This window comes from Carassius carassius, chromosome 9 (assembly GCF_963082965.1).
Source record: "Carassius carassius chromosome 9, fCarCar2.1, whole genome shotgun sequence".
Classification (NCBI taxonomy): domain Eukaryota; kingdom Metazoa; phylum Chordata; class Actinopteri; order Cypriniformes; family Cyprinidae; genus Carassius; species Carassius carassius.
In genome coordinates, this window is record NC_081763.1 from 15,701,737 (window position 1) to 15,714,586 (window position 12,850).

At 36.5% G+C, this 12,850-nt stretch overlaps 1 protein-coding gene across 2 annotated transcripts in view; it reads left to right on the top strand.

Annotated features, from left to right (window-relative positions):
* LOC132149074 (epithelial membrane protein 2-like) overlaps positions 1–12,850 on the top strand; it is a 34,926-nt gene that overhangs the window by 2,995 nt on the left and 19,081 nt on the right. Inside the window, exon 1 of one of the 2 annotated variants that reach the window (XM_059557989.1) lies at positions 8,907–9,065. The exons of the other annotated variant lie outside the window; for it this stretch is intronic. The gene's annotated coding sequence lies outside the window, so the exon portion shown is untranslated. Of the gene's footprint in view, positions 1–8,906; positions 9,066–12,850 lie in introns of those variants that run through there. 2 annotated transcript variants of the gene reach the window in all.

Here is a 12,850-nt window from a genome sequence, read left to right on the forward strand (position 1 = left end):
AAATAAGAGAGTCAGACAGAAACATCAGCACACATAGTCATATTGGAGAGCCTGAGTCACACTAAAACACTGCAGTGTCAGAATATGACAGCTTACCTGCCACAATTTGTTCTTGTGCTCCATCCGCAGACCCTGCAGGAGGTTTTTTAGATTGAGAGGACTGCCAGTGAGCTGGAACTGGCCATTGCTAAAAAAAATAAAAAAATAAAAATATCAACACAAAAAACCCTGAAAGCAGTGCAATACAGACTATAGGAGGACTGCAAACCAACCCACTATAAAATATAAAATATGTGTGTATACTGTACATATTAAAAAACAATTTGTGATAACTTCTTTAGATTCTTTAGAGTTCTTGTTTAATCTTTTCGAACGAACGATTCATTACAAGAACCGGTTCATAAGAGTCATGCTCGTCAATCAAACTGAGCTGCGTGGTGTGTTGCTGATTCACAATAAAGAATTTTATCTTACATGTTGCTTTGTGAATAGAATAAGTCTTGCCTTCCCCTCGAGGAGAAATGTAATAATGACGACACATAGGAAATACGTGTTTTCAACCCATAATATCACATTAAATTTAGACTGCAATCTCCGATCAAATAAATTAATTCACTGCGGTCAAGCAGTGACTGGAGATTCCTCAGACATTAATCAACATTTTATCTAGCCTAAGTTTCGTATTTTATTTATTTCTTTATTTTTTATTAAAATGACGATTGAGGTCGGAAAGAGAATTCGGCCTGAGTCAAAAAACAAAAAACAAAACAAACAAAAAAAATATATAAATATAAAATATAATATATATATATATATATTGTTTGGAAAAAAGGAACAGCATACAGATACAGAACATAAAACAGGTGAGTAAATAAAAAGAAAATAATGTTTGAGCTTGAACTGTTACTTCTAAAAAGGATGTCCCAAACATTTAGAACAACTCCCTCTTTTTCAGCTTTTGTATTTCCATACCTGTTCATTATACTTAAAGCATGTATTGTTTTTAAAATTAGATTTTAGATTATTGTGTTGGTAATAATAAAGACTGCTGGCACAGACCCCATTGTTGTGTAGTATTGCTCTCAAATCCCTCAGTTCAGGCTGTGTTCATTCACATACTCAGCTGTCATTATCTTTAAAGACTCACATTCCTTTGAGTCGATTATTGCTTGGCCCATATCTCAGCCTTTGTTTATGCTGTCTGCTCATTGTTATGAAATCTTTCAGCTGTGTCAGAGCCCTGCATGCCTCTCATGGTAATACTACAGTTCTCACTTATTTTGTCAGACAGGAGCCCACAACAGATCTGTGGCAGCTTGGAGATTTGTCTTTGTGCATTATGAGAAACTGACATGTCTGTTAAAATAAAACGAGTAGAGCCAGTGACACAACAATTGAATGTAATATTCGACCTCTCTGATATAGAATGATGTGTGTGTGGCACTGAGGGCTGGGATATCTATGGGACAATGAACATGCTGGAGCAGTGCCTCGGTGATGCACGTGACACAATGCGGTAGCTGGCTGGCTGACTTCAAGGCCGCATCAGAGCAGGAGAACAATTCATTGTTTATAGACCTGGGGCACTGCACGGGCTTGCACTAGAGATTTCCCTGTGCACCTCGCCAGGTGTAAGATTCATTCAAATTTCTAAGCAGAACAAATGCATGTGCAAGGGTGTACAGTAGGTTTGGTCTGAGCATTGGGGGACCCAAAGAGGAAAGCATTTAATTTCCTAGTGCATGCTTCCTTGATTTATTTATGTATACAGAATGGTCTTTTGTGGTAGTTTACCTATCATCCACACAAACAAATCTGGTTAATAACACAACTGCAGTTAAGTAGTTAACAATTATTTAGTTGTTTGCATCGAATATGTGAGGTTATTTGTATTATTTAAGCACCTTATCAGTTTGACAGAATTTTCTACTTGGGAACTTTATTTAAATTTTTTATACTGAAATGTTTGTTTCCTGCTCCATAACAGATGTTGTTTTAATTTCATCAGGCTCTTACTTGTTCACGTCATCTCTTGGAATACCCAAAGCCAGGTTTTCGTAATTTCAGTCCTTATAGAGTACATTTTATACATGAGGAAAATGTATTGCTTTGTCAATAATTCATGAAGTTCCTGACTTTAAAGCTCTTGATTTTGTGTTGTACTTTCCCTTATGAAAATAAGCTGTAGTTCTTGTAACTGTTGCATTGTTACAGTAGAGCTATAATTATAGGAAACACCACTGATGGCTCTCATTGCCATTCGTGGTCCAATGTAGACTTTTTTTTTTTTTTTAATGAAAAGTAGCTGCCTATAAATTTAGAAACACTCTTAGAAACTTTAGAAAGCTACAACATACCACAATTGTAATATCAATCTAATAGTGACTTAATTTCTTAACAGAGTATTTAGTATAAGTTCCACAAAATTTACCACAGTGACTTTTAATACAATGAAACGGTAATTTCTAAGGTAGTCAATTCAAGAGTAGTTAAACCTTCTAATTAATATTGGTGCAAAACAATATTTTGTCTTATTCTCTTTTTAGATTATGTGGCTGTTTTGATGTTTGACTTTCCACATAGTGTTTTGAAGTAAGAAATTTTCAGTAGAATTCAGATTTTTGCACATTTCATCATCAGCATTGTGATAGTAGTTTTACAGTGAGGATATCTTAGCAAAGTCTTTCTAAGTGCTCTGTCCATCTGGATCAGTTTTTTCAACCACTGTTAGGTTGTCTCAGCCAGTTTTCCTTATGAAGATGATATTTTTTTTAAAACAATGATGCATGACCCATTTCAAATGGCAATAAAAAAGCAGCACATGCATGATAGCAAACCACCTCTAAAGAGTGCCAGCTCTTAACAACCATTTCATGCATGCAAATTTTGTCCTGGTTTGGAGCATCAAAGGCATTACTTGTCATTTAGTTCCCTGTCTTCACCTTGCTGCAGTATTTGTTATTGGGTGGATTTATAGTCAACAGCACTCAGTTTGCAGTGTACTCACACTCCTTTCAATGCAAAGTTGTCATGAGTGATTGGAGTCTAGTCCTTTGATTAAAGTCAATAGGATAGACTGCTACTGTTACCACCCACTTTTTCAGCAACGTTGGTACCTGAAGCATTTTCCTCTGTTTTTTCTCCATAGAAAAGAATTGCTCAATAAAGACGTCACACTCAACAGAAAGGAAAATGTCAATAAAACATTTTCATGTCAATAAAATAGGAAGGAAGTGAGTAAAATATAAAGTAAGAAGGTTTATGCAGAATTGGAAAATGAACAGGATTTTTATTTCCGTGACGTACTTCCAAAAGAAAATGGAAATTCAATTAGAAAAAAAAATCTATGGGACTTTATTAATCTGGAATTGATTAGATCTTGGAAATGGGAGTTACTTAAAAGAGTAAAGCATGACTCAATTTGAGATTAACACTGTCTAAATATTTGTTTTTACCTGTTGGCTAACATTTTTTAATACGTTGCCAAAGTGACATCAGTGGAAAAGTTCTTTCAGAGGAACAGCAAGTTATCACACACTACTACTGCTTTGTTATAGCTTGTTTTGTTTACCATAATATACTTGAGAGTAAAGCTAGTTTCTGTTTGGAGAAGATAAATGTGTTTTCATCCAGTTTGTTTAACGTCTCTTGTGCCAGCAGAAAGCAGTCCATTGAACCTTGTCCAAGATCCTGTACTGAACCTCCATCAATAGCAAGGTGACATTCAATCTTGGTTTTCAGAAAGAAAAATACATCCATTTGATTTAGCTCTGGAACATCAGCCTTCACCATTTGGAGTTTGATTTGATTTTGAATATGTTACAAAAAGAATAGCTAATTTATCAGTATTGTATTGTGAAATCCATGAAATCCCAAGCTGTGTTATGAGGCTGAACCAAATTTGGCATGTAATAATGTGTGGGTGCCAGGATGGAAAATGCTGTGTATGTGATCCCTAACACTTTTGTCCCTCTCATATATGTAAATCATATGGTTAGATGAAATTTAACCCAGTAAACCCTACAGGTCAGGTGTGTGAGGTCAAACTGGCCATGTATGGCAAGTCACCATACCCAACAAGCCAATTGGCCTTGAGACATTGCAACCACCATTTATGACACAGTAGCTCCAGGAAGGAAGAGAGCTGTCTAATTTGGCTGCACTCTGACCGTTATAATTTTAATCCATTCCTAAGGAGAGATCTGGAAATGCATTTCCTTACAATACCAGTTTTCCCTCTGAGAATATTGCAAGGTAAGGAGTCTTGTAGGATGTTAGGGGGTGTATACCCCAGTACTAGATCATCAGTCACATTAAGGAGGCAGTAGGAGATGTTCGTCTCATGGGAGGATTGCCTGCATTGACCTCAAACAGCTGTGAAAACACACTGCCATCTTACAAATCACATCAGCAATGATAGATCTCTGCCGATGGATTTTTATTGTGACAATTGAAGAGTGTGAAAGACATTCTTTACAGAGTCAATGGTAGCTGAATGCTGAATAAATGAAGGTTTGTTAGAAGATTGCTTGCAGTGTAATTCAGCCCTGGAATATTCTGACCACCGTCAGAGACAACACGAAGATAAAGAGGTTCTGTAGCTTCTTGTCGTAAGTCAGTCAGGAGTGTGTGCAGTTTACCTTTTAAGTCCAGTTCAGTTACAGTATGACATTTTAAATCAACGTAGCAAGCAAACAGGATGTGGAATTTAAATATTAATTCAAATCTGTCGGTTCTCACATTAGCCTTGGCGACAAAAAACAAACACGCACACAAAAAAATGAAATAAAAAAAGACAGTGTTCGTGCAAGTTGTGAAAATATGTTCTGGCAAAAAGAACACATTTGAACCTACACTATAACAATGTAGATTTTGCTTAACAGATTTCATGTTGTTAGTTAATTCACGTTTATATTACAATGTAACAATGAAGATTTAACTTTGTTATATAATAAAATTTTGTCTGAATGCATATCGTTGTGGATTTCTTGTATTAAACAGCAACAGCTTCCAACAGCGATGCCAAACAAGCAGGATTGAAGTTCTTGGCTAATTTGTTGTTGTGTTGGACTATTGAAATCTCCCAATTGTGTGGCTGTTTAGTTTGTTTGAATTGCAATTCATTAAATTCCTCTTTCTGTCATTCCACATGAAATTCCACTTCAACTTCATGTGAATTCCACCTGTCTATTGAGAAGCAAGTTCTTACATTTTGAATGTTGCTCAAGCCAGGTGGTCATCCATTTAAGATAGGACCAATTGATCTACAGTATATTTCATTATTTATCGAGGTTATTGAGGTATCATCAGTTGTTGGCTCAAGGAAAACTTCTCCAACAACAGACAGAAACTAGACTCTGTCGAGAATATTGGGCACAATTAGAAATCTTTTATAAACCTTTCATTCAAATTCATCACAAAGGCCACTTTTGTCTTAATTTCCTTCCACTTCTGCAGGGCTATGAGAGCACTTGGGCTTAATCAGAACAGGGAGAAAGCAATTCAGTCTGCTTATGTCAGTGTGAACGAGGAGCCTCTGTCATGAGTTTGGAGAGCTCTTGACTCCTCTGCTTAAATGCTCTACTGTGGGTCACACATTTTAAGCAAATGAACGAAAGAGGAAATGCAGACTGTAAGGAAAATACACCCCCCCCCCCCACCATTTCCCCCCGAGCAATTGGGCAGTGTCTCCATGCTTAGAGTTTAAAACCAACTTAGCTTCTCAGCAATATTAATAATTATTTAACATTTTAATTGCTTTAAAAAACTTGATTTTACAACTTTTTCTCTTGATATTTTTTATTACTTTTTAAAACTGGAATACAAAATGGAAACATGCATATATTTTCTCTTTTAAAATGAACTGTAACTATTTTATTATCAAATATACCATTCTGAATTACTTTGTACAATTAAAAATTGTAATAAAGTATGAATTAATATAGGAATTGTGTATATTCTTTTTGCCATTTCAAATGAGTGGCAGCACATGCCTGCACAACATTTAGCTATAAGACCTTTTTTTTACTACCATATTTCTCCACCTGTGATCTGGTCATCACCCTCAGCATTCTTTCCAAAACAGCCTGCAGCTTCTGACCTTCCTCCTCTGCACTTTTTCACCCCAGCTGCTCAAGAATCCTGATTATGCAGGCTGTTAAGTTTTTTTCACTCTCAAAGTGAAGAAAACAACCACCTAAGATTATATAGATTTGGTCTTCATTAGAGCTTTGGATAATCACTGTGGTACTATCATGTTGTACTATCAAAACATTGTTGTTTGAACATTCCAACCATCCCAAAATAGCAACACTGGTTTAACCAATGGTATCACACTGGGGGAAGGACTATATGTTAAGGAAACCTGTTTGAAAACAGTCATTGTTTTAGTAATTTGAAAAATAACCCACTTCAGCTTTAACTCAGAGACAGTTTCTTGTTCCACTAGTTCATCAAAAATAATATTCGAGAATAGTGATAAGCTGGGAGGAACACGTGACCTGGATGTACAGTGGATCGTGGATAGACTATAAACAAAAATGATTCCACGTACTTGACTCAGAGACTGCATAAATGCACACAGCATTCCAAATGCATGACATGGAATACTTGTTCCATTTTTCCTGGTTCATTAGGCAGAGATCTGAAGCACAATGTTAGACTGGTGCAGAGGGTGTAGAGAGGCCATGGTGGGGCCTCCCCAGTCTTTGACTCAACCTTATTCTGCACTGTTTGGCAGTCGGTCTGCTGTTTCACTGCTGTCTGGATCTCCTGAATTTCCACATCACTGCACTGACTGAGCTTGAAGCATCCAGGCATCCAGCACAAAGTCTGAGCACATAAACCTGCTGTTTCTGATCCAAACCAGAACCTTTTTAAAATGTAAACAAGGCATAGATGTGATGGGTGTAACTTTTTGATGAGCCATTGATAGGTTGATTTAGCAAAACTTAAACAGTGTTGTGATTTTGGGGCCGGTTTTAGTGGGCTTTACTTGGATTTGGCGATGCTAGTTGTGCAGAAATTACACACTTCACTTTTAATGCACTGCAATACTATTTTATTTATTAAGTATTTTATTATAACATTTATGGCATCTAGCAATGTCCTAGCAGTTGTAACTTTTACTCCAAATTTTTTGCTGTTTAAAGTCTGATAAATACTGATTTTACTGCATTAAATTGTTTAACATTCTTCTGTGATTGAATAATTTTGTCAACAAAAGCATACACAGCTGAATATTTGCAAGGCAGGCAAAAAAAAAAAGTTTTCATCTGATTGATATGATCATAGGGATTGTTTGTTTCTGAGTGCATTGTGCAGCATAAATGAGGGCTGTGGGTAAAAATGGCTCATAGGAATTTAGTTATAAGTTATAAAGTTATACGTTGTATTTCTGCCGTCTTTAATTGAACAATGGCACATCAAAAGCCACTGTGGATGTAAATATAGCATGAGCAAAGTTTTTATGCTCTGTAATCACCGCAGAATACACAAAATGACAGCTGAATGACCAAAGAAGAATGCATTGACTCAAGAGTGGAGTTTGCATGCTTGGAAACTCACTCTTCTTTCTAGAATGGAGTTTTACATTGAATTTGGCAGCAGGTTAATCGCATAAAATACATGCCTGATGCTTCAAGTTGTAAATAAGCAGAATCATTGATTGAGAACGTGACAAGATTTGTTTTCCTATGCAAACCCTATACAGTCCTTTGGGTATGCACAGAATTTTCTGAACCCCCCATGGATGATAAAGGCATGTCAGGGGTTAGAATGAGTACTTTTATTGCAAAAAGAGAAATCTAGAAAGTATTAACAAGGTTAGTGTTGCATATTTTTGTAAATGACTTCGACAAAAAGTGAAGAATCTTAAATATTTCCTCTCTACTTCATATCTTTATTTTTTTAATGGGGGTTATTTAATTTTCAATATTTCACAAACTTTAAATTACTTACTTTTAATGTAGAACATTTTTAGCATTTAACAGTGTTGGTGATTTGATTTTCCTATAAAATGAAAGTTTATATATATATATATATATATATATATATATATATATATATATATATATATATATTCATATATTTGGTCCTGTAACTTCATGTCCTGTAACATTAACAGCTGTTTACTGAAAGGAAAGTACAATCAATCCAGTCATAAAGTCAACTAGCTTAGATCTCATTAACACACACGCACACACTCAGGAAACGCAGAGAGCCAGAATCCTGGGGATGTAATGCAAAAGGGAGGAGCACACAGGAAATGAATAGACAAATATTTGCAGATGGCATAAAACAGTGGTGTATATCAATATTGCTCTGTTACATAATAAATATGCATAGTGGAATTACAAATACATAGCTACATAGTGCCTATCTATGTACTTAACTACAAATATTGCAGATATTTAATATCTGGATAGCCATCTGGACGTTCACAGAAGCAGCTTTTTAGAAGAATAAGAGAGAGGTAGCTGAGCATTCAGAGGCTGAATATGGGGGACAAAGCAGTTTCCTTTGAGAGTAAATCTTCTTGCTCCAGTCTTCCTGCCGCTGGCCTCATTCTCAGTTCCCGCCAGGAACAGGCTAAGACTTTCCTCTGCACTCTTGGTCTTCTTCAACACCACAGAGAACCACATATAGACAGACACACAGAAACCACCAGCCAAATCTGTCACACTCTTCTTCGAAATCACTTGAGAATAAGAGCAAATGTAGACACATGACATGTGATGTTGACTATTGTAGTGAAAGTAAACCTTGTCACGATTTAAAAGGATGTATCCACAATGAATTCTGTGCATTTTGTCAAAACACCTCATGCTTCCAGAAAGCTTCCCCTCCCTTCTTCCTCAGCACAGCACATATTGAGTTCCAGACCACACCCAACCAGAGTTCTGGGCTGTTTAGGATTTTGGAGAGGAGGAGCGTGCACTTTTTCCTCATTTCACTACTACTACGTTTACCCTGCAGTCACGTTCACACTTGCATCACTTCATCTCCACATCTGGCTGCCCTCTCCAAACTCTACAATATTTGACCCTTTAGGCTTCTCTACAGCGGTGAGTGTGAATCATAAGTAACTTTTTCTACATGCATGCAGACAGTTATTAAGTGAGCCATAAAACTCTTCGAGAGGATCACAGCATCTTTGATGTCTAGAAAAGACTGGCTGGGGTAAGTAGGCAGTTGATTTATTGCTGGCTAACAAGCGTTAGTTTTTAATGTGTTCGAGCATTTATTGCCTGAAAACATAAACTGAAGAAAAGAGAGTTTGTTAGGAAAGGGGCGTTTGCGATAATGCTTCACTGATGAATCACCAGCGTTTACTTATTACTAGACTTAATATTCTTAATATACGTTTTGCTTACTTGTAATATTTTTCATTCTACTTTAAAGCTAGTGGGAGAATCCAGTTTGGCTTCAGTTTTTTTTTTTTTTTTTTTTTTTTACAATAGAAAAATAAATGTTTTGAAAACAACACAATATACCTGTATTTAAATCTCTTCAATATTTGTTCTTATGTTTGGCGCTTTTGCATTTTAAAATCATTAGGAATGAAGTACCACCAACTTTGTCTCCCTTATCGCCCCCTAGTGAAAGCATTTCATCTGTCAATATAGGCTGAAGGGTTTTTTAGATGTTTTCAAAAGACAGTCTGATCTGAATTTATATATATATATATATATATATATATATATATTTTTTTTTTTTTATTAAATGTTACTTTTTTATGTGATTTATAATTGTATATGAGAAGAAAATTTGTATATATTGTATAAACTATCCTGTGTAAATGTTATATGTGTAACATAATATAACTTAAAAAAAAACAGTTTATGTATTCCTAACTTTCCTAACTGTAGTGAATAAGTAAATGTTATGTGGTATATATCTTATGTTTTTTTTATTTTTTATTTTTTTTTATAAATAATCATGTTCAAAGTTGTACAACCCGAATTCCGGAAAAGTTGGGACGTTTTTTAAATTTTTATAAAATGAAAACTAAAGGAATTTCAAATCACATGAGCCAATATTTTATTCGCAATACAACATAGATAACGTAGCAAATGTTTAAACTGAGAAATTTTACACTTTTATCCACTTAATTAGCTCATTTAAAATTTAATGCCTGCTACAGGTCTCAAAAAAGTTGGCACGGAGGCAACAAATGGCTAAAAAAGCAAGCAGTTTTGAAAAGATTCAGCTGGGAGAACATCTAGTGATTAATTAAGTTAATTGATATCAGGTCTGTAACATGATTAGCTATAAAAGCTTTGTCTTAGAGAAGCAGAGTCTCTCAGAAGTAAAGATGGGCAGAGGCTCTCCAATCTGTGAAAGACTGCGTAAAAAAATTGTGGAAAACTTTAAAAACAATGTTCCTCAACGTCAAATTGCAAAGGCTTTGCAAATCTCATCATCTACAGTGCATAACATCATCAAAAGATTCAGAGAAACTGGAGAAATCTCTGTGCGTAAGGGACAAGGCCGGAGACCTTTATTGGATGCCCGTGGTCTTCGGGCTCTCAGACGACACTGCATCACTCATCGGCATGATTGTGTCAATGACATTACTAAATGGGCCCAGGAATACTTTCAGAAACCACTGTCGGTAAACACAATCCGCCGTGCCATCAGCAGATGCCAACTAAAGCTCTATCATGCAAAAAGGAAGCCATATGTGAACATGGTCCAGAAGCGTCGTCGTGTCCTGTGGGCCAAGGCTCATTTAAAATGGACTATTTCAAAGTGGAATAGTGTTTTATGGTCAGACGAGTCCAAATTTGACATTCTTGTTGGAAATCACGGACGCCGTGTCCTCCGGGCTAAAGAGGAGGGAGACCTTCCAGCATGTTATCAGCGTTCAGTTCAAAAGCCAGCATCTCTGATGGTATGGGGGTGCATAAGTGCATACGGTATGGGCAGCTTGCATGTTTTGGAAGGCTCTGTGAATGCTGAAAGGTATATAAAGGTTTTAGATCAACATATGCTTCCCTCCAAACAACGTCTATTTCAGGGAAGGCCTTGTTTATTTCAGCAGGACAATGCAAAACCACATACTGCAGCTATAACAACAGCATGGCTTGGTCGTAGAAGAGTCCGTGTGCTAACCTGGCCTGCCTGCAGTCCAGATCTTTCACCTATAGAGAACATTTGGCGCATCATTAAACGAAAAGTACGTCAAAGACGACCACGAACTCTTCAGCAGCTGGAAATCTATATAAGGCATGAATGGGACCAAATTCCAACAGCAAAACTCCAGCAACTCATAGCCTCAATTCCCAGACGTCTTCAAACTGTTTTGAAAAGAAAAGGAGATGCTACACCATGGTAAACATGCCCCGTCCCAACTATTTTGAGACCTGTAGCAGAAATCAAAATTGAAATGAGCTCATTTTGTGCATAAAATTGTAAACTTTCTCAGTTTAAACATTTGCTATGTTATCTATGTTCTATTGTGAATAAAATATTGGCTCATGTGATTTGAAAGTCTTTTAGTTTTAATTTTATTAAAATTTAAAAAACGTCCCAACTTTTCCGGAATTCGGGTTGTAGATGAAAAATGTATGTAGGCTTTACAAAAAAAGATGCATAATAGATATAGTGGATGTGATAGTTTGTTCAAGGCCAAGCATCGTTCCTACAACTTGTTTTTAGTATATTTGATTAATTTTGCATGTGTGGCTTTTTATCTCACTCAGCTGAGTGTGTGTGAGACAAACAGACACAGTGATTTCTCAGTGGCACATTCCAACGTATTGCTCGTGGGACAGTTTTGGGGGTGGGGAGTGTGAAGTGTGTTCATGAGGTGCAGGCGTTTTCAATGCACTGGATTTCCGGAGGCCCGTCTGCTCTGCTTTTACAACACAAACACAGCCACATTGAGTGCCTTAATTCAAACCGACCTATCAAAAGCCAAACCGCTCTAGGAAAGGATATATGCATGAGCCTTTAAAATAGTATGATGTATAGTCCGGCCACTGCGGAAGCTCCTACCAACTGTTATGTGAAACATATTTATCAGCCTACTCACTGTTTGTGTACTAGTCCAACCTATCCATACCTCACACATACTACAACTCTGTTTTGGTGGCCATTTTGCACCAACACCCCTGCTGAGAGTCTGTGTTGGATGATTTGGGCAACGAGATGGCTTCTTTTCCATGTATTAAGTTTCCATGCTGCAAAAAGGAGAGTTTTTTCCAGTTGCTACTGATCAAGTTGTTTGCAACCTCAGTTTCTCTCTCTCTTTTGTTTTGGGTCACTGATTGATCTAGCAGAACTGATGCCACTCAGAAATGTGCAGCTTGCAAGGCTTTCCAGAGAATAGGTGGCGGGTTTTGTTTGCGGATGGGTTGTTTCATTAGAATCTATGCTGTCAACATTTGGATCAGGAAATGCCTCTCCTTTTGGCTGAGCCAAAGCTCTGGATGCTTTTTTTAACCCTCACATCCAGCACAGAGTGACTAAGCTACAGGAGGCGGTGTGTTCCCCTCAGTGTTTGTAAGAGACTGCACTCCAAAATCATGTTTCTCTCTCTCTCTGTCTCTTTTATGAAATGTCAGTAAATTAAATAGAAGTTTGAATCAGTAATTAAACTAAATGACTCAGAACAGCATGTGAATAAACATCCACTTGATATTCACAATATTACAAAGCAAAATAAAACCATTGGACTGTTTCCATACATATTTTTCTGATTTGATTCTGTTTGGATCCCATTTGATTTGATTCTGAATCATTTAGGTATATTTTAGTTTATAATTTCTATTTTGCTTGCTTGTCAATGAAAGACGTTGTTGCTCTTCTAATGCAGTAAATTATATTAAAAAAAGTTTCAGACTGA